The sequence below is a fragment of the Schistocerca nitens genome, chromosome 3 (assembly GCF_023898315.1).
Source record: "Schistocerca nitens isolate TAMUIC-IGC-003100 chromosome 3, iqSchNite1.1, whole genome shotgun sequence".
Lineage (NCBI taxonomy): Eukaryota > Metazoa > Arthropoda > Insecta > Orthoptera > Acrididae > Schistocerca > Schistocerca nitens.
The window spans coordinates 879,255,191-879,282,395 of record NC_064616.1 but is presented as its reverse complement, the minus strand read 5'-3'; the positions used below and the strand labels follow the sequence as shown (position 1 = coordinate 879,282,395).

General features: G+C 37.6%; 1 protein-coding gene and 1 pseudogene across 4 annotated transcripts in view; both read left to right on the top strand.

Annotated features, from left to right (window-relative positions):
- LOC126249798 (osmotic avoidance abnormal protein 3) overlaps positions 1 to 27,205 on the top strand; it is a 387,840-nt gene that overhangs the window by 336,239 nt on the left and 24,396 nt on the right. The gene's annotated exons all lie outside the window — the stretch shown is intronic.
- LOC126250190 (5S ribosomal RNA) lies at positions 15,165 to 15,282 on the top strand (annotated as a pseudogene).

The following is a 27,205-nucleotide window of genomic DNA, read 5'->3' as shown; positions in this document are numbered from 1 at the left end:
TGATATATAAACACAAACACTAGAGAAGTCACATGTATGAATATAATATGCATTTGAAAAAAAAGAAAAGTTTTTTTAAAATATTGTCTCCCATTGAGACACATAGTCAAGATAGTACAAGAACATATGAATACCAAAATTGCACACTTAAATTGGTCACAACATAACACAAACATCAAACTTGGTGAACATCTGATTAGCTGTAGAAAATTGCACACAAATCTTATGCCTAAGAAAAGAATAGTAACAAAATGATGGGTCTTGCACAACAATTTTTTACATTGTCTTTTATATTTGGTGCAAGTATGTCCCATATTCAACAATAAAAACAGAAAGTAATAAATGTTTGTCACCTCTTTGGGTGCATGGTTAAACTTGCCCCTTGCAAGTAAAGAAGATGTCTCCAAATTTAATATTCAATAGTGACAATAAAAATATAAAAACATTGTCTCAGAGATCTGGAACTTTTCCAGGGTCTGTAGGATGAGTGGTAGTTGCTATTTGACACAACCAGTAAAAATCTTTGCTGATAACATGCTTTACGGAAAATGGGTAAGTATCTGTATGCAAACAGGGAAATGTGCTTAATCATGTTTATATGGTTTCAATTCAGTGATGTTTCTTAATCCAAATAACCTTCTTGATCTGGGAAAGATAAGTCTATACACATTAGGATGTGGGCTTTCTTTTATTTCAAATGGACCCATGTCAATGTTTACTTTAACATATGGACAACCTAGCTCAACATCTTTGTCTATTTCAGTATTTTCAAACAATAGATCATTTTCAATTTCTTTAGTTCCTAAGTATAATGTCTCTTTCCTACATTTAGCCACATCCCTCTGTTTGCAAATCATTGACATTTAAACATAAACCTTTGTTTTCAACTGTTCCTCTTAACACTGTGTTGCCACTCAACAAACTACTGTTTTCACCCCATTTTTTATAAAGTCCACTACGGATTCTTATCCACCATATAGGATACAAGGTTGCACTTACCTTTGCTAATTCTTTCCAAAAGGAATCTTTGTTTATACAGTTCCCATAGTTGTTCCACAAAACTTCTAAAAACTTTTCCCCTTTTTCTTGAAAACACACATTTACATTCCATCCCTTTATATTTTCTTTAATATTGTTATTATTACTATTCTCATAGATTAGTGTTTCATAGTTCCCAATAGGCAATAGCTTGTCCTCAGATACACATTCCCTAGTCTGCATTTCACTTAAATTAACCTCATTATTACCCATGTTTGTCACATCACTTACCTTTACCACATAATCACTTTTCAATTCTACAAATACTTTTATTTCTTCCTCCAGACTCTCATCAATAACATTACTTGATTTAGGATCATCATTTAAATGTCCCTCTATTACTTCTTCCTCCTCCTCCACAACAACCCCATCTTCAGTTTCCCCCCTATGTATCTGAATTTCGGCAATTGAGTCTTTGGCTCCATTAAACACTTTGTCATCCCCCATCTTATCAAATAAAGCCCCCAAAATAGATTCTATTTGTGGTGTGTCTGACTTGTTATTAACACCAGTATCTTTTTCAGCCCAACTATGGAACTCTGCAATACCTTCAACTACCGCACTTTCACTAACTACCTGTGCTTGAACACTGTTTTTATTAACTGTGTCACTTTTACTCATAGTATCCCAAAACCTTTTATTAAATTCTAATTTATTCATTCTAACAACATCAGTATTTTCATGGTATTTACTCTTTACATTGTATCCTCTCCTTTTCCAGTTTCGGTTATGTGTTGTCCTGTCATAATATTGTCTAGCCCCAAAACTACGGACATCTAGTGGGACTGTCCACCGTTTCCCGGCTGGTTCCCTCGGTCTGTCCGTTTGTAGTTGTCGTTTTGTTCAGTAGTTTCAACAAACCCCCTTCTATCTTGTTCTCTTCCCCAATACATATTTCTATCATTTCTGTTATCTCTCCTCCATCCTCCCTCCTGTGTATTGTTTCTGAAATCATTTTCATATCTCCTATCTCCCCTATTTGGAGCATTATTTCCAGAATTTTCAAAGTCTCTCCTCCCATAATAATCTCTATTTACATTCCTGTTCCATCCCCCCCCCCATACTGGTTGTTGCCAGAGCCAAAACTTTGGTTATTTTCTCTTTCCAAGGCCCTATCTAATCTATCTACAAATTTCAGGAACTCTTCCATTGAATCGTCTGGTCCATGGACCAATTCCCACTGAAATATCTCTGGTAACCTTCTTTTCAAAACATCAATTTGTGTCATAATATCAAAAGAGTTATTCAAGTGAGCAAGTTTTTTCAATTGATCTCTGCAAATTTTTTGCATTCCCCCTACTTTCCCTCTATACACTGGTCCATTTAGAAATTCTGACTTTAATCTGGCTTGTATGGATTGTGACCAATATTTACAAATAAATTTAGCTTCAAACTCTTTAAAAGTATTCCAAGAATCATTATTCTCATTTGCCCAGGATAGGGCCTCCCCTTCTAGAAACCGTTTTACTAACTTCATTTTTATGTTATCTGACATTCCTACAACAAACATATCCTTACATTGGTGAATAAAGTCAATAGGGTGCAGATTTTCACCAGGAAAGCATTTCACTTGGATGTGCCCATACGTTGTATTTTGATTGTAAATCGTTTGTTTGGACATCAATGCGTCCTCCAATTGTGTATATTTAGTGTGTATATTTTCTACTTTTGTATCACACTTCTCATTGAGATGAGTATTTAATAGATCAAAATTCAAACTTAACTTATCCAGTCTATCTGTGTTTTCTTTAAGTTTCAAACTTACTTGTTCACTCGATTGTTTAAGTTGCGAGTTTATTTGAGTTGCAAACTCTGCTAGCCACTCTGTTAAGTTTAACTGTTCGCCATCCCCTGGTTCAATTTTTACATTTCCTACAATCTCATCACTCTCAGGTAGAGATATGTTAACTATTAATTTTTTTTAAATGACAACAACAACAAAATACCTTGCTTTATGTAGCTATGCTATGATGTCGTGATCGGTGTTCTTGTTGGCTTTCTTCACGTCTATTCGGTTTTATCGAAGCTGAAGTCTTGACTGATGAATTCCATTGACATAATCCAGACGTTAATCTTCCGAGCGGTGTGATGATAGTTTTTTGTAGTCGCACATACACACGTTTTTTTTGTTTTTCACTTTGACATATTTTCACTGTTGCCACACTGCACAAATAAACTTATGTGGAGTGCTAAGCACTTACGAAATTTATCGCTGCACTATTATCATCGATGCACTTAAAGATCCCGGACGAGCCCCCACTTTTGTAATGGTCACCTAGTCGTAGATATTCCTAATTGCTATAATCGCACTATTTCACTCCCATTTACGGAGCTTGTTAGCACTTGATGTTAGGTTGGCACCATTAAAATGCATTGTGGTAATCGCTGCTGCTTGCTGGATCGCTGCTGTGTCTCGATGCTGATTCTTGCATTACTTTAATGAAGTATGCAATACCCTCCAAATTCAACCAGTTTAACGAGTATTTATGATTATAGAAAAGTTATTGTGTATGTTAACAATGATTGCATAACATGTCTCCATAAACAGTCAACCCATTTAATTATACTGAATAACTGACCCACACAAAAGTTAAGGTCACTTGGTCACTGATACAGCAAATGTCATCATGTAAAAACACTAAGTTCATCTTAAATAATTAATATGAAGTACGAAAAATAGTGGCCAACTTAGGTATTTTGGATCTCCTTAAATAAAAATCACCCAGTGAAACCTATTTGTTCACTCGGAGCGTTTTCACTCAGTATTCACGTAATCAATCCTATTTTAGACGAAAACCAATGTAATTCTTAATAATTCATGTTACTTACTTATTTATGCAAATTAGATAAGTCAATTGACAAACTTCTAAAAAACGGCCTTTTTGTAACAAAGAATTATTCTGTCAAGTCAACAAATCTGTCTGTCTTTTTAATAACATGTTAAATTATATCCCTCGATGCAAATTAATAACTTATCTGCACAAATTATCATAACAGATGTACATGTGAGTTATAAACTATATCTCTTTTTAGTAGTTCTTTGACAATGTTATAAATACAAGCAGCAAGAAGGGTCGGGGGCTCAGTCAGAATGTCACTTTGGTATAATGTGTACTATGTGTGTTATTGTTTGAGGTGGATAAACAATGCAAAGAACATGTAAAAGAAGTACTACTTTGTGCTGTCATGGTCTTTGGTGGACAGTGGAATTAAGATGGCCACCAGAGTAATAAATAATTGAAGTTTAAATATTTGTTGGTTTCGCTCGTTATTTATCATCAAAAGCACATCAAAAACACAGGACCTCATCTTTTTGCCCCTAGACCACCAGATTTAGAGCCAGCATCAGCATCGAGACAGCAGCGATCCAGCAAACAGCAGCGATTACCACAACGCATTTTAATGGCGCCAACCTAACATCAAGTGCTAACAAGCTCCGTAAATGGGAGTGAAACAGTGCGATTACAGCAATTAGCAATACCCACGACTAGGTAGCCATTACAGGAGGGATACAAATATGAACTCACTGCAAGACGAGCATATCATGTTACATGAATTAGAACAAAGTGCAGACTCAGTGGGCATATATACTATGTATAAATGAACAATTGAAAAGTTCAAGAATAAAATACGTCATAGTATTAAAAGTGTAGCTGAAAGTGAATTTCTCATAATTGGCGATTCCATGTTGAAAAATGTCGTAGTGCCTACGTGTGAAGCTGAAGTCTGGACAGGAAATTCAAGAGAAAACATCGAAAAAGAAGCGAACAAAAATTACAAAGCCGTTTACATCCATGTTGGGACAAATTCCCTCCAAGGATATAGCGAAGAGGAAATTATAAACGAATCAAAAATTATAATCCGATCAGCCAGAAATATTTACCCTGCTTCCAGGATAGTGATCAGCAGAATCATAAACAGGAGTTCGTTGAGTGACAGTTATATCGATCGAATCAATTGCAGAATTAATGAGTGTTGTGACAGACTAGGTGCTATATTTATAAACTCATATAAGTTTTTGGGTGAGTGTTGTGACAGACTAGGCTCTATATTTATAAACTCATATAAGTTTTTGGGCAAGGAATGTCTAGCCAAGAATGGATTGCATCTAAACAGACTAGGATCGATGGCCTTCAGCAAAATGTTTATGGATGTCTGTAAAATCATTAAAACTAAGGGAAACTAATATTTACTGGAGGGGATGTAAAAGAAAAATGCCTATTAGTTGAAAAGAAAACTGCTAAAGAGTGTTTACGAAAATGAATGTTTAATACCATTAAAACAAGCGAAAATTCTTATTTGATGCACTGGAATATAAATGGCTTAAATTCGAAATCTTCGAGCAGCCTAAGCTACGAGCTCCATGAGTTACAAATTCTTCTCTCAGAACATAAAAACATAAAAATTATTTGTTTCAATGAACACTGGCTTAGCTCTAATACAATAAATATTTTAAATAAAACTGAAATTTTCAATGTTGCAAGCAGCTATTGCAGGAAGAGAAAATCTCAGAGAGGTTGCTGCACACTGCTGGACTCTTCTACAAGCTATGAAGTGAAAACACATTTTAATTGTTTAAATGAAGATTGTATATTTGAAAGCTGTCACGTATAGCTTAAAGACCTTAATATGTTAATCATTTCAATTTATACAATTCCAGAAAGGGATTTAGTCGCACCATTCCTCTCTAAATTCCAGTGCTTCCTACATAAACTAAAGAAAGAAAAGAAGAAGAAAATTGTAACAGCTGCTGATTTTAATATAAACACTGCAAACAACAATAAAGAATCAACTAAATTTATTGACACAATTAAAGTCTGGTTTTAAACTAAATTTTTCCGTGTTCATCAGAGAAAATATTTACTCAGCAACATGCATTGACAACACTGTAACAAATTACTACTTTGATAATGAATATAAATTCTGTCTACACTTAGGACTTTCTGATCACTCAGCCTTGTTTGTCTCACTGCCAAAAACTGATAAACATAATATATTGAAATATTGAAATATTTAAATATTTAAATATTCTACGACAAACTAAGTAAAGTTAAGCGTTTTGGGGATGGTGACTCAACAAATGAAAGCTTCAGTACATTCGTAAAGAGTTTCTTGAAGTATTTAATGAAACTTTCCCACCTAGATCATATTGCAACAACACATCAAGTAAGATAACATGGATCACACCAGGAATATATATTTCCAGTGAGAGGAAAAGGAAACTACACAATCAGCTGATGTACAACAAAGATCCTGATTTTTGTAAAATATGTTAGGAATTACAAAACTATTTTTTAAAAAGTTGTGAAAGCTTCAAAACAAATGGCAAATAACAGATTCATTCTAGGGTAGAAGTATAAAACAAGAGGAGTATCAACTGTAGTTAAGTCTGAATTAGGTGTCCAAAATCAAAAACGAGACATTTCAAAAATCAGACTTAAGGAAACATCTGTTGTAAATTCAGCTCAAATATCTGAGTGCTTCAATGAGCACTTCATAAATGTAGCAAAATCAGATTTAGACATAGAAAATTATGAGCAGAAAGTAAATAGTTTGGGATTAAACGGCAATACCAGTGAATATCTAAAAAAAATTCAGCACAGTCTCAACAAAATTTGTCATACTCTCCTTAAAAGACAAAAACTCTGCTGGCTGGGATGGGATATCCACCAAAGTAATTAAAAACGCTTACAACATAATAGCTCATTCTCTCTCTCTCTCTCTCTCTCTCTCTCTCTCTCTCTCTCTCTCTCTCTCTCATAATAAACAAATCCTTTAAGGAAGGTTACTTCTCTGATCTCTTGAAATATGTAGAAGTAAAACCACTGTAAAAAAGGTTCAAAAGATTATATGGCAAATTGTTGCCACATTTTATACTCCCTGTCTTATTAAAAATATTTGAAAAAAATTGCTGCTTTACAGATACAAAGCTTCATCACACAGAATAATATAAATTCACATAACGAATCTGGCTTCCAACAAGGCAAAACACAGTTGATGCGATAAATGAGTTTACTGAAAAAATTACTTCATCACTAGATAGGAAAGCTAAGGTTGCAGGAATATTCCGTGATCTTACAAAAGTATTTACCTCTGTAAACCATGCTCTCGTGCTTTCAAACTAAGCAGGTATGGAATAAGGAACATTGCTTTGAAATGGTTTGAATCATATCACTTGGAGAGGAAACGAAGTGTAGTAATCACATCAAATGGAGCAGATTACTTCTCAGAATGGAAAACTGTATCACAAGGCGTTCCTCAAGGCTCAATCCTTGGACCAGTTTTATTCCTGTTCTACATAAATGACTTTCCTCTCAATATAAATACTTATTTAACCTTGTTTCCAAATGATACTTCTGTCTTAATTGAAAATGAAAATTCTGGCAATATACCACAGAGTGTCATGAATACGTTAAGTAACTTGGAAACATGGTTCAATCTAAATGGCGTAAGGCTAAACATTTCAAAAGCAGATGATGGGTTTTAAAACCAAACAGTCAAAAACTGAAGAAATCTGTATCACTCACAACAATCAAAAAATGGAAGAACTTGACTCAGTCAGGTTCCTGGGAATAAACTTAGACAGAACTTCGAGTTGGAATTCTTGGATAGAATATCTAGCAAATAAATTAAACAGTCTTGCATTTGCAATGGAAATTTTAGTCTATGCCACTGATATGGACACCAGTAAAATAGCATACTATAGCTACTTTGAATCTGTTATTCGATATGGCATAATTTTGGGGGGAACTCAGGGAACGTTACACGAATTTTAAAGTTGCAAAAAAAGAATCGTTCACAACATCTGCACTGCACAGTCGAGGGCATCATGTTGACCATTACTTAAAGACTTAAAGATATTAACTGTCCCCTCTTTATACATCTTTGAGGTGCTTCGTTTCCTACGGAGCAGAGCTCATCTATTCAGAAAAAATCATTTTGGACACTCATACCACACAAGGCATAAAGAAAACTTTATGCTCACCACACATCGCTTAAAACTACGTGTTCAGACTCCTCAGTATACAGCCATGAAAATTCACAACACAATAAAACGGTGTGACATAATGATATGAAGATAAATATTCTAAAAATCAAGTTACGTGATTCTCTAATTGAATGATGCTACTACTCCATGGAAGATTTCATGAAGGATCAAGTGATACTTTGAACTGGATCCCAAAAATGGAATAAAAATTTATGGTAGTTATAGTAGTTGTAAACAATGTAAGTTTGACAAATTTTAAATAAGTAAATTTTTCACAAAGTGTTATTGTAAGTGTGACAAAATTCCAAATAAGCAAATTGTAACCTTGACATGTCTCCTGTACATCAGACATATGTTCTGAAATATGTACGTTGTGAGATGAGTAAAACACATTACACGTTTCACATTTCAATGCACGTCTAGCGTTCTCGCCGAATGACGTTCCACCGTTTCGCCCACCAGCATTCTGCGCAGGAAGCTATGGTCTGGCAACACCCATTGCCTGGAAGGTGACACGTAACGAACAACGCAGCAGTATCTCCAACATTTCTACATGTTAAATGCTCTGTGCTACACAGATGTGTAACTCCTCATAAGTAGCGAAAGATTGATCTGTAGTTTCTATGAACATGGCTTCGTCTTCGAAATATTCAAATTTGGTGGTTCTAATGCTTTTGGGCATGAATGCCTAGACACAAAATGGAAGAACTTGACTCCACCACACGGTTGCGGTATGCTGTGAAGTACGTACGATTGTTTGAATGATATAAAATGTGAAGAAGTCATAAATCTGAAGATTGATTTGGTCACATTAGCGCTTCTGTAATCAGGGTTCTGCAGAAGATGGTTTGCCATTACCCTCCATACAAATATTAACTGTCCCCTCTTTATTCATCTTTGAGGTTGTTCTTTTCCTATGCAGCAGAGCAGTGGTTCAAGACACATTCAAGAGAGGTGAGTCCGAAATCCCCCTCTCACTAAGTAGATTCTGGTCCCTCGTCGCTCGACTACGTCGCTGAGAACAAATGTCATGGTGGCTGCTTTGGAAAGGTTGCGTACGGTGTCCTTCTTCCATCCTTGTTCAGTGCTAGCATATGGAGCATTCCTAATGACGTGATCGTAGAGTAAACGGTAAACATTAACCTCCCTTTTTGTTCTCCTGTGTGTAGGTGTACTAACCTCATGTCGGGGACCTATGCACGAACGTGAATTCCGAAACACGGTGCAAGTTAGAATTTTTCATACACACAAAGCATTGAAATGAAACTGACGATAAGTACCAGAAAAAATGGTATGATCGAACAAAACTCAAGCCTCAAATCTTGGGTTTAGTAGCTTCATACTTTCGCACTCTATTTATTGCGCTACGCAGACAAAAATAGGGTGTGTAATGTAGCCTAAATTACAGCTTATACAAGGCCGAATCCCGAAGTTTCTACGCGGCTGCAAGACTCTTCTTGCCAGTTGTTAAGCTGAGGACTTTGTTTCTCCTCTGCTTAACGAAATTGAAGTATTTCCATTTATTGTCAAACGCAATCATATGAAAACAAAAGGATAGTTCATGAACATTCTATTATCTTCCTGTCAATGCTTCGGATGAGTGTACAACAGCATGAAAGCAGCGAAGCAATATACTCGTGTGTGGAGGCTTATTCATTCTACTTGTAGCAACACAAAAAGTTAGTTTTAAATGTGCTCAGTCACCACGCTACTCCATCACTGACATAGCTAGAGCATCACTACCCAGAAATCTTCCACTACATAACTTTCTGAGTTCCTGAAAAAATTGCTGTCCTGCGGTCGAGAGTACCAAAGCTAGGAAGTCAACACTGTTAACCACAGCATGTTCGTGTCAGCTGTTGTATGTGAATGTACACGTATAGCACAGTACATAAACTCACAATACATTAGGTAGAAAATACATTGTTAGTGCATGTAATGGTATAACCTACATCACTTATATCTAATCTAAAGTATCCAGACACCTATTAGCGAACATTAATATGGAGTATGTCCCCCTTCGCATTTATGATGGCTTGAACTCTGCTGGGGACACTTTCAATGAGGTTTAGGGTTTTCTATGGAGGAATGGTGGTCCTTTCTTCCTCATGGGGAAACCAGAGACAGTAGTGATGTTGGATGCTGGGGTCTGGGGCGAAGTCGATGTTCTAACTGATCCCAAAGGTGTTCCATTAGGTTCACGTCGGCACTCATGGCAGGCCAGTCCATTTCAGGAATGTTATTGCCTATGTAACATTGCCTGACAGGTGCTGCTTTATGACAGGTTTCATTGTCATGCTGATATCAACAGTTGTCATCTCCGAAGTGTTGCTCTTCTGTATGCTGCACACATTGCTGTAAAATGTGGTTATATCCATCCATATTTAGTGTTTTTTATTTGCAATAAGGCGACCACAACCTAATTATGAAAAACATCCCCATACTGTAAAATTACCTCCTCTGTATTTTAGTACTGGCACTACACATGATGGCAGGTAACATTCGCCTGGCATTCACCAAGCACAAACACTTCTATCAGATTTCCACACCGTATAGTATGATTCATCACTCCAAATAACTCATTTCCAGTCATTCACTGTCCAGTGGCATTGCTTCTTACCCCACCTCAAGGGTCGTTTGCCACTGACTACAGATATCTCAGGCTTGTGAGGAGCTGCGTGGCCATCGTACTCCATTCTTTTTAACTCTTGGTGCACAGTCATTGTGCTAGCTGAACTGCTGGTAGTACTTTGGAACTTATGAGCGATTTCTTCTGATGATGTGATTTTTTAAAACCACCATCCGCAATGCTCAACTGTCCCTGTCCATCACTACATGAGGTCTGCCTGGTCTGGGTTTAGTTGTGGTCATTCTTTCACGTTTCCACTTCACAGTCACCTTCACCAACTGTTGACCCAGGTAGCTTTAGAAAGGTTGAAATGTCCCTGATGGATTGTTCCTCAGGTGATGTACAATGAGTAGCCCACATTTGAAGTCACTGAGCTCTCCTGACTGACTCATTCTGCTGTTACTGCTTGTCAACTGACAAGACAATAGTCCCCTCCTTTCATACTGGCAGGCAGGACCAGTTTAAGGCCCGACTGACACAAGCAACCACATGGGGCACCGAGCTGAGAGGGGTGCCAGAGGTGCGGATGTAAAAAATCTGTATATGTGGTATATATATCATACATAGTAGAAAATAATTGCACAGTTGAAAATATACAATAATAGAAACAAAAATGTTCCGGCAAGCATGGGTCCACAAATGAGACATGCGAGATAATTGTGACTGTGTGGTTACGAGCGATACCTTGAAGTCAATAGAGTTAGATTCTACTTTGAAATAGTTTGCTACGTTAAAGGCTAGCAAAATTTCATTATAGTGTTTTCATTTTCAGTTGCATGCGTAAGACGTTTGACCATATTTATCAATTTTCAACTACTTTCATTGTTGATTTTCTACAGTTTAACTACTCACTCGTGAATTTCCTACACATGTACCCTACAAACTATTCAGTTACACAGCATCTTACGATTAAAAAGTCAGTTTAAAATTAGATGAAATGTTTTTATCCCATTTTTTTCATGGAAACTGAAATAATTTCTAAATTATATAATTAACAAGTTCCATTATTAAACTTAAAAGCTAACAATTTTTTTATATTTCCATTCTTTACACTCAGTTTAATAGATATCATATTTTACTAAAGCTAGAACACAATAACTCTTTTTAAATTCAAGCAAGTCGTTGTGTTCCAAATGCTTCACAAGAATACTATACCAATTAAACATCAGGTCCACTACTGATATGTTGTGCAGAAAGTTTGCTTGGTACTATAGAGAATCTCCTCAACCACAGAAGTATGACATATGCAGAATGTTGGAAACTACTTTGCAGACACTGAATAATTGGTAGAGTATGAGACATGTCAGTCACCTGCTGCTCCTCTAACTTTTCATCCTGAAAATATGATAAATATGGTATTCTCCTAATGTGTAAATTGGATTTTGTAACAGGAATGTCTTTAGCTGAAATACAAGCTTCACTGTGGGTAGGGTCATAACTTTAATGGGCAGTGCATTGGCTATCTTTAAATCTGCATATTGCGGACCCTTTTCATAGAGTGCTGTATTGTGGATGCTAATGTAAATTTTTTGTTTATTTCTGCTATTGTACTGATAAAAATTGGAACAAATGTTGGGTTGCAGTCTTTTAACAAGTAAAATGGCTTTTAGAATGTACACGTTTACTGTGGTTAGTACACTAGTTTTTGAAAACAAGCTACAGCATGATTGCTTATATTTTGCATCACAGATGATTTTTATAGCCCTTTTCTGAAGTAGCAATAGCTTATTTAGATTTGCTTTGGTTGTTGCTCCCCATGTTTCTATTCCATAATTCAGGTGAGAGTAAAATAGAGCATGGTATGCAGTCCTTAGGGACAACAGTGTCTTTGCAGAACTTGCTAATCATATTAACTGCAAATATATTCTTAGACAACTTATATGCTAGGGTGTGAACATGTGTGTCCCACTTCAGATTGCTTTGAATTGTTAAACCGAGAAATTTTACACTAAATTCTCTTTTTACTAATTCATTGCCTATGTTTAGTTTCATTTCATCATTAAAACTACTGTTGTTAATCTCCATGAGACTACTGCTTACATTTAAGTGGCTTTCATTAACGTTCTTTACAATTTCATTTGCCACTATATTACAGTGTGTTTCTAGTTCATTAAATGATTCCTTTTTACAATCAATGGATGTATCATCCGCATACAGAACAATTTTGGAACTCTGAGTTGCAATATCTTATGTCACTTACATTAATCAAAAACAGAAGAGGAACCAATACTGAGCCCTGGGGCACTCCATATTTTATATTAGATATTTTATATTAGTGATTTTAGATTTGTGAACACCACTTTCAGCTTTAAGCAGTACAAACTGTTTTCGGTTACTCATATAAGATTTTATTAGGTCATGGGCAGTGCCCCTGATACCAATGTTCCATAGCTTTTCTAATAGGATTGTGATGTTCACACTGTCAAAAGCCCTCTCACGATTGAGGTATGTACCTGCAACATGTTGCTTATTCTCAATGCCACTTATTATCTCTTCAATTAAATGAACAGCTACTGTGCTGGTTGATTTACATTTTAAGAATCCCTTTTGATTTTCAAACATTAGGTTGTGCATCTGGATAAAGTTTATAATTCCGCTGTATATTACTTTTTCAGCTATTTTGGAAAAGACTGGAAGTATTGAGATGGGTCTGTATTTTTAAATTTTGAGTTTGTCTCCTTTCTTAAAGATTGGTGTTACCTGAGCTATTTTTAGTCTGTCTGGGAAGGTGCCTGACTCTATTATATTATTTACTGCTACAGACAGAGGTACAGACACACTTTCTCTGCACAATTTTAATACATTAATACTGAGGCCATCATGCCCTGCGGAACTGGAAGATTTTAGAGAGCTTATGATGTGAATTATTTCTTTGCAATTTGTGGGGGCTGGATATATCCTATGCTTAAATGGATTGCCTTTAAAATTATACTGCAGGTTATTATGTTTGCCATTGATATCTTCCCCTACTGAAGAAAAATATTCATTGAATAAATTAGCAATTTCAAGTTGATATTTTACTACCATCCCATTGTGGTCAATATTAAAGTCCATACAGCATTTGTGTCTGTCTGTTCTAAAACTGTTTGTCACTCCCCAGACACCAGAAGTAACACTGTGTGACGCCTGAAGGTTGTTTGCAATGTAGCTGCTCCTGGTCTATATTAATAATCCTTTATAGTATTCTTGATAAGTTTTGAAGGCCTCCTTTAGCTTGAGATTTTGTCTACTATTGCACTATAGAACAATTTTAATTTTTCCCTTGCTTCAATGACATCATTATTTATCCAGATACTTTTGTTTATATTTTTAGTTTATTTAACTTTTGTGGCTACAACTGGGCATGTGGCATCAAAACAATAGTAGAAGTCAGCAGCAAAGCAATAGTAGGAAAACCTACCATTCTCAAACCATGGTATGTGTACTAAAATGCAGTTCAGTCTATTGATGTTATCATTATACAAATTCTTTTGCTTACATATAGTTTCTTTTTAGCAGCAAAGGACATCTTATTTGCCTCCAATTAAAGCTATACTGCATGGTGATCAGAGATGGCTAGTTTTAGAAGAACTTTACTGTAGGAAAGATGGGTCATGTTTGTTATTATATTATCCAGACAGGTTTTGCTGTTGCCAGTCTCTCTAATTGGCTCAGGGATAAGTGGCGTCAGATTGAATTCATCGAGTAGGAGATGTAGCTTTTTGGTGTTCTATCAATGGTTAGTAAGTCTATATTTATATCCCCTGTTGTTATAGTATTTACATGACCATTTAACCTAGAAAATGTACTGTCTATATTTATCAGCAAGTCAGATAGATTTTTGAAAAATGTACCCACACATGCCCCAGGTGGCCTATACACACCGATAATTGCTACATTTTCTCTACCCCATTTTAAATTTATTGCAGCAAATTTTGTGATTCCTTCTACGCAGAATGTACTTACATCAATAACACTGAAATTACTTGCTTTAACAGTGAAGATTGCTACGCCACACCCAGCCTTGTTTTTCCTACTAAAGGCAGAACAAAATTTCATGGAGAGTGGTTGACTAATGCTAATTAGGTCTTCTGTGTACCAGTGTTCAGTTATGACTAAAATATTAGGTTTATCATGGCATGTAATAATATCCGGATCATTGTGCTTGTTTTTAAGACTACCAAAATTCTGGTGTATTACATGAAGTCTGAGTTTCTCCTGCTGGACTATACAGGATGATTTAGGGCTGTCAAAATGTCCAGCAGGCTTTACACGTTTCCAGGCTTGCCTACAGTGGCTCTTGGTGTGGCAGATTCTGATTTGGTGGGTTCAGCCATTACATGGCAAAGCACTGATTTACACCACTTTGTGGAGAATTTCATCTAATTTCCTCGACGGTTAATTTGCTGACAGTCTTTTTGCCTCTTTTATTCATGTGCATACCGTGAGTTGTATGCAGGTCTCTTTCTAGATTGCTGACATTAACCAGGGACACATTGTGAAGTTTATTACATATTGTTTTCAGCCTATGGCAACGGCCTTGCCGCAGTGGATACACCGGTTCCCGTCAGATCACCGAAATTAAGCGCTGTCAGGCGTGGCCGGCACTTGGATGGGTGACCATCCGGGCCGCCATGTGCTGTTGCCATTTGTCGGGGTGCACCCAGCCTCGTGATGCCAACTGAGGAGCTACTCGACCGATTAGTATCGGCTCCGGTCAAAGAAAACCATCGTAACGACCGGGAGAGCGGTGTGCTGACCACACGCCCCTCCTATCCGCATCCTCACCTGAGGATTACACGACGGTCGGATGGCCCTGATGGGCCACTTGTGGCCTGATGACGGAGTGCTTTTTCAGCCTATCATTAGTCTTGTGCACTTCCAAGTTCACTATTGATTGTTCCATTAGATCGTGTCTCTGTGGAATATTAACGATAATTACTTTAGTGTTAATCAGCTTACCGACTGCCACTTTCATGTGCCTGATAGCGTCATTCGCTTCATTTTTTGGTACATCATTTGTATGGTACCTCCTATGATTACGACACAATAATTTGATGAAAAAGACTCACTATATTGCACACACGGCTTCACCACAGCAGAAAGAGGTGTTCTAGGTTGAATGTGGGCCACAACTGCAAAGTCGTTCTGGATACTTCCGATGCTTTGCGCTATTCCACGACCATGGTTGTCTCCATATATTAGAATCCGTCCCTTCTTGTGTTTCTGGTTCACCTCGCTTTACAGATTTTACTGTTGTTGTCTTGGACAGTTTGTTTACGTTCACTTAGGTTAGCACACGAGGTAAGGGCTTGTTTTTTGAACTTATAACGAGCAGTTTTTGTTGCAGTTCGGATTGTTGCTCTTTGTTTGCACATATTTAAATGCTACATGTTCCACTATTTCATCAAGAATCTGATACTTGTTTTTAGTAATAACGGCCGAAAAGATTTATTTTGTTTTTAATTTACGACTTCAGTTGTCGAGCAGGCACTGTTGATCTATTTCGTTCACCTTTTTATTTAGTAGAGAAACCTCAGCCTTTAGACACTGAATTTATCTTATTAAATTTTCAACTAATGCTGCAAATTCGCACTTCCAGTCACAATTATTCGCGTTTGTCATTTTACCTGTGTTTCTGAGGCAGCTTTTAATACAGTTCCAGCCTGTCATGAATTCGTTGCTTTCTTTCACTGATGGATCAATTCTAGCACATCTAATATGGAAAGAATGTTTACATTTCATACACCTGATGCCGGTTTTCAACAATTATTCGCATTTTCTACACTTTTAATCGTCTAAATTAGGGTTTTTACGAGGACTAAGGAACGTTGCACTTCTACTTCTACATCTACATCCATACTCCGCAAGCCACCTGACGGTGTGTGGCGGAGGGTACCCTGAGTACCTCTATCGGTTCTCCCTTCTATTCCAGTCTCGTATTGTTCATGGAAAGAAGGATTGTCGGTATGCTTCTGTGTGGGCTCTAATCTCTCTGATTTTATCCTCATGGTCTCTTCCCGAGATGTACGTAAGAGGGAGCAATATACTGCTTGACTCCACGGTGAATGTATGTTCTCGAAACTTTAACAAAAGCCCGTACCGAGCCACTGAGCGTCTCTCCTGCAGAGTCTTCCACTGGAGTTTATCTATCATCTCCGTAATGCTTTCGCGATTGCTAAATGATCCTGTAACGAAGCGCGCTGCTCTCCATTGGGTCTTCTCTATCTCTACTATCAACCCTATCTGGTACGGATCCCACACTGCTGAGCAGTATTCAAGCAGTGGGCGAACAAGCGTACTGTAACCTAATTCCTTTGTTTTCGGATTGCATTTCCTTAGGATTCTTCCAATGAATCTCAGTCTGGCATCTGCTTTACCGACGATCAACTTTATATGATCATTCCATTTTAACTCACTCATAATGCGTACTCCCAGATAATTTATGGAATTAACTGCTTCCAGTTGCTGACCTGCTATTTTGTAGCTAAATGATAAGGGATCTATCTTTCTATGTATTCGCAGCACATTACACTTGTCTACATTGAGATTCTATTGCCATTCCCTGCATCATGCGTCAATTCTCTGCAGATCCTCCTGCATTTCAGTACAATTTTCCATTGTTACAACCTCTCAATACACCACAGCATCATCTGCAAAAAGCCTCCGTGAACTTCCAATGTCATCCACAAGGTCATTTATGTATATTGTGAATAGCAACGGTCCTATGACACTCCCCTGCGGCACACCTGAAATCACTCTTACTTCGGAAGACGTCTCTCCATTGAGAATGACATGCTGCGTTCTGTTATCTCGGAACTCTTCAATCCAATCACACAATTGGTCTGATAGTCCATATGCTCTTACTTTGTTCATTAAACGACTGTGGGGAACTGTATCGAACGCCTTGCGGAAGTCAAGAAACACGGCATCTACCTGTGAACCCGTGTCTATGGCCCTCTGAGTCTCGTGGACGAATAGCGCAAGCTGGGTTTCACACGACCGTCTTTTTCGAAACCCATGCTGATTCCTACAGAGTAGATTTTTAGTCTCCAGAAAAGTTATTATACTCGAACATAATACGTGTTCCAAAATTCTACAACTGATCGACGTTAGAGATATAGGTCTATAGTTCTGCACATCTGTTCGACGTCCCTTCTTGAAAACGGGGATGACCTGTGCCCTTTTCCAATCCTTTGCAACGCTACGCTCTTCTAGAGACCTACGGTACACCGCTGCAAGAAGGGAGGGCAAGTTCCTTCGCGTACTCTGTGTAAAATCGAACTGGTATCCCATCAGGTCCAGCGGCCTTTCCTCTTTTGAGCGATTTTAATTGTTTCTCTATCCCTCTGTCGTCTATTTCTATATCTACCATTTTGTCGTTGTGCGACAATCTAGAGAAGGAACTACAGTGCAGTCTTCCTCTGTGAAACAGCTTTGGGAAAAGACATTTAGTATTTCGGCCTATAGTCTGTCATCCTCTGCTTCAGTACCATTTTGGTCACAGAGTGTCTGGACATTTTGTTTTGATCCACCTACCGCTTTGACATAAGACCAAAATTTCTTATGATTTTCTGCCAAGTCAGTACATAGAACTTTACTTTCGAATTCATTGAACGCCTCTCGCATAGCCCTACTCACACTACATTTCGCTTCGCGTAATTTTTGTTTGTCTGCAAGGCTTTGGCTATGTTTATGTTTGCTGTGAAGTTACCTGTGCTTCCGCAGCAGTTTTCTAACTCGGTTGTTGTACCACGGTGGCTCTTTTCCATCTCTTACGATCTTGCTTGGCACATACTCATCTAACGCATATTGTACGATGGTTTTGAACTTTGTCCACTGATCCTCAACACTATATACACTTGAGAGAAAACTTTTGTGTTGAGCCGTCAGGTACTCTGTAATCTGCTTTTTGTCACTTTTGCTAAACAGGAAAATCTTCCTACCTTTTTAAATATTTCTATTTACGTCTGAAATCATCGATGCAGTAACCGCTTTATGGTCGCTGATTCCCTGTTCTGCGTTAACTGTTTCAAATAGTTCGGGTCTGTTTGTCACCAGAAGGTCTAATATATTATCGCCACGAGTCAGTTATCTGTTTAACTGCTCAAGGTAGTTTTCAGATAAAGCACTTAAAAAAATTTCACTGGCCGGCCGAAGTGGCCGTGCGGTTAAAGGCGCTGCAGTCTGGAACCGCAAGACCGCTACGGTCGCAGGTTCGATTCCTGCCTCGGGCATGGATGTTTGTGATGTCCTTAGGTTAGTTAGGTTTAACTAGTTCTAAGTTCTAGGGGACTAATGACTTCAGAAGTTGAGCCCCATAGTGCTCAGAGCCATTTGAACCATTTTGAAATTTCACTGGATTCTTTGTCCCTGCCACCCGTTATGAACGTTTGAGTCTCCCAGTCTATATCCGGCAAATTAAAATCTCCACCCAGAACTATAACATGGTGGGGAAATCTACTCGAAATATTTTCCAAATTGTCCTGCAGGTGCTCAGCCACAACAGCTGCTGAGCCAGGGGGCCCATAGAGACATCCAATTACTATGTCTGAACCTGCTTTAACCGTGACCTTGACCCAAATTATTTCACATTTCGGATCTCCGTCAATTTCCTTCGATACTATTGCACTTCTTATCGCTATAAACACGCCTCCCCCTTCACTGTCCAGCATGTGTCAGCGGTATACATTCCAATCTGAGTTTAGCATTTCATTACTGTTTACGTCTGGTTTCAGCCAACTTCCTGTCCCTAGTTCTATATGGGCATTGTGACCGTTTATTAATGAGAGCAGTTCTGGGACCTTTCTATAGACGCTCCTGCAGTTTACTATTAGCACATTAATATTGTTATTCCCTGTTGCATTTTGCCTACTCCTACCTTGCCGCGTCTCAGGAGGCGTCTTGTTGGGCCTAGGGAGGTCTTATCCATTTTCAAATTCAACATCACTAGAACTTGATAACAACCTTAAATTGGAGTAAAATCAAGACTAATATTACTTGGAATTTTGTTAAATTAAATATCCTGGCATTTGTCTAACCTGATTTTTGCGAACCACAGGAAATGTAACTATGGATTGCCTAATTAGGATTTAGACCCCACTTCTTCAGAATATGGGACCATTACTTTAACCACTATGCCACTTCTATTGTTCCTGTAGAGTGGATTCCTCAGTGTATCATCCAACTGTCTGCACCACCATTTCCTCACATATACCCTTGAGTACATTGACACTGGGAAGTTTTTCTTTGAAAATATTGAGCATACTTTTGTTGCTGTCATTTATATTTTCCAATTCCAGTCTGAATTACCAAGCGCAGTGCAATGGTTTGATATAGGGGGAAATAGTGTGTTTGATTATGCCTGTCACAGACCATACAGTCTTCCACATCTACATCCATAAGTAATTTGCATCTATGTTCATGTGTCTGTCAGATCAGTTTTTTCCGCATCTCTGTGACTCCCACAGGTCAAACAAACGTGTCACCATTAATGCTATCCTTCTCTGTATATGCTCAATATCCCCTGTCAGTCCTCTTTGAAACAGGTCCCACACACATGAACAACATTCTAAGGGTTGATGACACAAGCAATTTGTAAGCAAATCTTTAACATAATGCAGTGCGTCAGCAACCGTATATGTATAGAAATAAACAATTTTTTTCAGCCTTCAGTTTCAAGGTAATTTTTACTCATTTACCTAGGTTTCGATTCCAGTAATGGAATCTCCTTCAGAACAAAAAATTAAATTATTTTGAGAGCCAAACACTGGCCATGTCACAGATTAAAAGTTAAAACAATAGAGATACATAATCATAAGATTACGTCTGTCAAAATTAAAACCATTAGGGCGAACGTAGACGAAGCTACGCCGGCCAGAAATAAGGACCACATTTCTGGCCGGCGTAGCTTCGTCTACGTTCGCCTTAATGGTTTTAATTTTGACAGACATAATCTTATGATTATGCGTCTTTATTGTTTTAATTTTTAATCTGTGACATGGCCAGTGTTTGGCTCTCAAAATAATTTAATTTTTTGTTCTGAAGAATATTCCATTACTGGAATCAAAACCTAGGTAAATGAGTAAAAATTACCTTGCAATTGAAGGCTGAAAAAAATTATTTATTTCAATTTGTAAGCAGTCTCTTTTGTAGATTGACTACATTTCCCAAGTATTCTACCAACGACCTGAAGTCTGCCACCCACTTTACCTACCATTGAACCTGTGTGATCATTCCATTTCATATCCTTACAAATTATACAGTTGACACACTGCTTGGTCGCTTCTTTCTTAACACCAACAGACATTAAAACTTTTACAGATGTCATGTTATAATCCAAATGGACACTTTTGTTTGACAGTGAAGGCATGGAACACGTTTTAAAAATTCTGATCATTACACCACATTCTATTCTTTTCACCACTTCAGAGTAAAGCAGCGGAGTATAAATAGATTGGTAGCATGTGTGCTGCAAGGCAGCTGAACCAGTAAACACTTAACTGATTTTGTCCAAGTTAGTGACAAAACTGTCAAATTTTGCAAGTGGATGACGCGCAGCAGTTGGACATGCTTTAAAAGGGTTGGTCTGCTCGCAGATGTGTGTATCACTATTATTTTGAATTTCCTTATAACATGTTTTTGACTGTGTTATTTGTGTATGTCACTCTCATTCCTTTTATGTTTTCCCTCAACACTCCACAACAGATTCTTACATTTAATTTTGTAAATTGAAAAACAATGTGTCAAACATGACTAAACTTAATTTAAGTGTTGAGCACATGCAAAGGCATAAGTAAAATGTGAAAACACCATCATACAGTGAGGGTACTAGACACACTATATGCAGATGTGACTTTTCAGGTGTCCCTGACAGATCTGTTACAAATACACTTCTTGGGTCTGGCACTGGGTAACTGTGTGCAAGTCCTACAATATTTCATTGAAACAACTACTTGATGTCAACAGATGGTAGTAGCAAGCTGTTGCAGTGACAACAGCAACCACCACAACTATGGTGAAACAACAGGTGATGATTTCATAAGAGAGAGAGAGAGAGAGAGAGAGAGAGAGATGCTCAGCCACACACAGTGCGTCTCCTGACCTGAACTGCAGACAGTATGTGAATACACTTCTCAGGTTTGCAGTGAGATAACATTGTGTGTCCCACAATGCTTCATTGAAACAGCTGTTCGTCATCATCAGGTGGTGATAGTTACTGTCATCCACGCTGCAATAAGCTGTGCACTAAATTGGATGAATTGTTTGCTGTTCAGGATATTCATGCAGAAAATGAGCTCTATGTAGGTGAGCATTTTTGTGTTTCATGCTTAAACGGTCACCTGTTGTACCAGCATAAGGATGAATATAAGAATCAAGAACGTCATCTCACTTGAGCTATGCAATCACTCTTTTATGTGGAAAGACATGGATCCATTTGTATCTGCCTAAAAGTAAAAAAACACCAAAAACTGCCACTACCTCAGCTGAAGACATCCTTATTGTATTTGTTTCATAGATCATAACAAATTATAATTTTTTGCCAACTAGCAATGCAACTTCTATAACTTCACATTCTAAACTTAGCAAAACTACTAGTGATTCATTTGACTAATTAAACTGAGAGGTTAACTAAAAAACTAAACTGGTAGATAATGCAATAAAGACTTTGGACAAACATACAATTTCAGGAGCCTGTCATCAGGATGGAAACGTCATACTGCCACCCGAACAGATCTCATGTGGGGGTTGTGCAAACAACGTGTAAATAATTACTATGTTTGTAGACACATCAAGCATAAATTTTGTGATGCTTATTTCATGAATTGAATAGCAAAACTGTTAGTCAGTAGTGTTAATCTATCATCTGTCATATGACCCACAGTGAATTTTGTGTTATAAGTTTTATGCAAACAACAGAATTTAAGTTAAATACTGAATCATCAGTTTTGGAACACACACCTCTACAGTAAGTAAATGGTTGCTTTTACTGATGGCTACTATCATACAGTTTTCAATATACAGGGCGTTTCAAAAAGAAAGAGCAGATTTCAAACATTTATTTCTCAAAAACTACAAATGATAGAAACACAATTCCAACGGTCCTTCACTCAATATGAGTACCAAATGTTACACAACAAATATCAAAACTGTACCTCAATATGAGCACCATTTGTTACACGACAAATATCAAACCGGTATCTCATTTCTTGCCACACACGACGCAACTGGTCTTTAGTTACCGAATTCACGGCCGCAACAATTCGATGTCGTACCTCTTGAAGAGTAGCGGGCATAGGTGGGACATAAACACAGTCCTTTATGTACCCCCACAAATAAAAATCGCAGGGAGTAAGGTCTGGTGACCTGGGAGGCCACAGACGATGACATTGATCTTGTGCTCCTGCTCTTCCAATCCACCGTCCTGGAATGGTGTTATTTAGGTACCGTCGTACAGGTTCAGAGAAGTGTGGTGGGGCGCCATCTTGCATGAAGATGAAGTGATTTGAATCTTCCTGAAGTTGAGGAAATAGCCAGTTTTCTAACATGTCCAGGTAAATGGTTCCTGTGATAGTTTTCTCCATGAAAAAGAAAGGTCCATAAACTTTGTTTACCGAAATTGCACAAAAGACGTTAACCTTTGGTGAGTCTCTTTCATGTTGAATAACGTCCCTCGGAGTTTCACTCGCCCAAATTCGTACGTTATGCCGATTAACTTTACCAGAAATGTGAAACGTTGATTCATCTGAAAAAATTAATCGTTCGGCAAAATTGTCCTCTTCCATGTCCTGTAGAATTGCAGTTGAAAATTCGAACCTTTTGTTGTGGTCGTCAGGACGCAATGCTTGCAATAACTGCAGTTTGTACGGCTTCATGTGCAGACGGTTACTCAGAACGCGCCATACCGTTGTTTTAGACATGTTTAGTTCGTGACTTGCCCGTGCCGTGGATTTTCTAGGGCTCCTTTCGTAAGCTGCACGGACACGCTCGACATTTTCATCCGATGTGCGTGGACGACCCGTGCTTTTTCGCTTGCAGATGCAACCATCTTCTACGAATCTGTGATGCCACTCATAAATTTGCTTATGACGAGGCGGCTGTTTGTTGAATTGACGGCGGAATGCACGTTGCACACCAACAATGGACTCTAACTTTGCAAATTGCAGCACACAAAATGATCGTTCCTGTGGTGTCGTCGCCATTTTCCTACAAACAAACGCCAGCGCCACTGCGGATTTGCATGGAACTTCTGCGCGGACCATTGAAAAACTTTGAACCTTTCTCTGACAAGAAACGTTTGAATTGTGTTTCTATCATTTGTAGTTTTTGAGAAATAAATGTTTGAAATCTGCTCTTTCTTTTTGAAACGCCCTGTATACATGTCTAACTAAATGGTACCTACATACAAGATACTAAAGTTAAGATGTATATCACTGTTAATGCATAACTACCACTGCTGGAAAAACAAACCCAAGCAGAATTGAATAATACTGAATGCAGGGTTGAAGACGAAGTATAAAATGGGTACTACTGGTGTCAACAACATGTACCGCGAGTGAATAGAAACAAAACACACATCACATGCTGTTGACATCTGCACTGTTGTGCGCTGTTTTCAGTGCAGTACAGATAGAAAGATAGCTGGGTTTAAAAACCAAATGAAAACCAATAACTCAGTAATGAACTGCTGGAGACCATTGGTCCCTTGTAGCAAAATACTCAGAATGTGTCTTTAAACAACCATCGAAAGTTAGTCTGTTGAGTTATGGTTCACCCTGTATATCAATGATGACTCAAAAAATTTTCTGTTTGCGGATAACACAAGCATTATTGTGAAAGACATGAGATATAATATAAATGATGTAACTAACAGAGTAGTCAGTAACAGCATGTGGCTTCCAGAGAACAGAAATAAATTAAAAAATTGTAATGCTTACAGTTTATGGCATGGAACTCTTGTAAAAGAGAAATTTTAGTGTCCAAAGTTGGTCAAACAGTCAGTGAAGTTGACCATTTTAAATTGTTAGAACTGAGGGTTGATGGAAGAGTTTCTTGGAAGTATCATGTTCAAGATCAGTTGCTGAAGCTAAATGCTGCTCTCTTCACTATAAGAATGATCTCCACTGTCTCTGATGCTGAAACACAAATACTTGTTTACTCTATTTACCTTCACTCTATTATCTCATATGATGTCATATTCTGAGGTACTCACCAAGAATATTCAAGGCCGAGAAAAGGGTTGTCTGACTGATCCATGGTGTCAGTCCACGAACTTCATTTTGGCTCTTGTTCAGGTGTCTCAAAATTGTAATCTGCTGTCCCTGTATACAGATTGCATCATGGGACTTGTTGTTGTTGAAAATATGTATTCATTCAGAAGAAACTACAAAATTCATTCATTGTACACTAGACAAAAAAAGATATGCACTTGGATAATACTTCCTTAAGCTTTGTACAGAAAGATTTGTGCTATTCAGCTGGTTTTATTTTCAATAGACTTGCAAGATAACTGAAACAATTGAGCAATTAACCTCAAGTATTCAGATCCAAGTTGAAGGTTTCCTTATGGCACACTACTCCTTTTCTGTACAGAAATTCCTCACAGTAGTTAAGAATTTTTCTCTGTAATGTGTTATTTATACATACACATTTCTTATCAGTCTTGTAAACTATGTACTGCCTCATTCCATGATCAAGTACCATTGGCTTGCATGGTCCTACGGAACCTGACAGATAAATAAAAAATAAATAAATTTGTGTTTCAGTGCAACCACACATACAGGCTGCGGTAGAACTGACTAAGCAGTTTTGAGGGATAACTGCTTGATCAGTGCGATGGTAGGAAGTTGCACATAGTTTCCCTTTGTTCCATCAGTGACCCTGTTTCAGTAGCCAATGTGGTTTGGACCAGAGCACATTGGGCTTTGTCATGCATGCATATTTTGAAAATGATCAATCTGTGATCATGACACAAAGAGCTTTTTGGCAACAGCACAACAATGCTGTTCCTAATGTGAACATGATGCACTTCTGGGTATGGCAGTTGGAGGAAAATGGTAGCACACTAAGAAGAGATACACATGGCCAATGCAGATCTATCAGAACACCAGAAAATGTGTAGCTGATAAGAGCAGCAGTTGAACGATCACCAAGACATTCTGCTCGAAGGCATCCTGTTTCACTGAAGATTACAGACCATAATTTGAGTAGTAATATGCATTTTGATTCAAATTTTGAATTTCCATAACTTCAAAGTAATGATGGTTCATGAATTGGGCCTGCCAGGCTTTGCCAACTGTCCCAATAATAGTGCTAGGTCTTCTGTTCATAATGTGGGTTGTTCTACAGACTTTCATTTAAAATATTGACTGAAGTTATGTAATTTATTGTCTGATATACTTCTCACTTCCCATCAAAGTAGTAAACAATTTTTAGAATTTATAAGCTTTTAAATTTTCTTTTATTTTTATGCAGAGTTTAATGCATCTCACTCTTCTTTTCTATTTTTGTTTTCACACTATTTATCATGTAGTTTAATAGCTCTGTTGGTTAAGTGGTAGGTTAAAAATGTAAATGGAAAGGGCTATATTCCCTGTTTATTGGGATTTTTTTTCTATCATTTGCTGTTATCTCTGAATGTTTTCTGTGTATGTGAAACAAGCCACTCAACATCATCATTTTGTTACATATTAAACTGCAGATCCTTCCAACACTGGTAAATTGGACTACTATTTTGTCAGAGAAAGGCAAGTGTGTTCCTCATTCAACATGACCACGCCCAATAAAGCATTGAAAATCAAATTCATTCTGGTGACTTATGTTGCTACTGACTACAGATTTATTTTACATATAGTTTGTACACTGACTCATGCACTTTTGATATGCAGTAGATTCCAAGCTCAAGAAATATCTTCAAGGATTTAAATAGAATGTATGAACAATTAAAAGCCTTCATTGTAGGAAGGGTACATGCTTCAGTGTTTAACACTGAGTATGCAGTTTATTTATCTATTATCTCTTACAAGTTCGGCTGTTTCACACTGCAAACAGTCAGAGCAAGACCATGGCAGATCGTCACTTACGAATTTTAGGTTCACTCTAGTGCACTTTTCATGAAGCCAATAGTTGCACTTTACACATAAGATTCCTTTCATAACACGCTTTTTACACTGTTTACACAATGAACTGTTGTTTTTACTATTTTTGTACGCATGCAATGTGTCATTACACTGTTCAGTCAACGCCATCTTCAGTGTCTAACATTTGATATAGATTATTATGCCACTGATCTGCAATCATTTCATATCTAACACTGTGTTCAGATAAAGTCTTTCCTTAAACTCTTCGTGGTAATAAAGCAACTGTGCCCAATGCTTACCCATCTTTTTGCATTCGCATTGATGACTACTATTTCTAGCAAACTAGTTATGTACAAATAATTTCTTTTATTGTCCACCTTCTTATTTTCCTTTGTGATAAAACATATACAGTAGTTACCAGTCTTCTATACCAGGTTGTAATTATCTTTGACGCAACAGAAGACCATGATAACAAAAGTGACCAAATTCTGC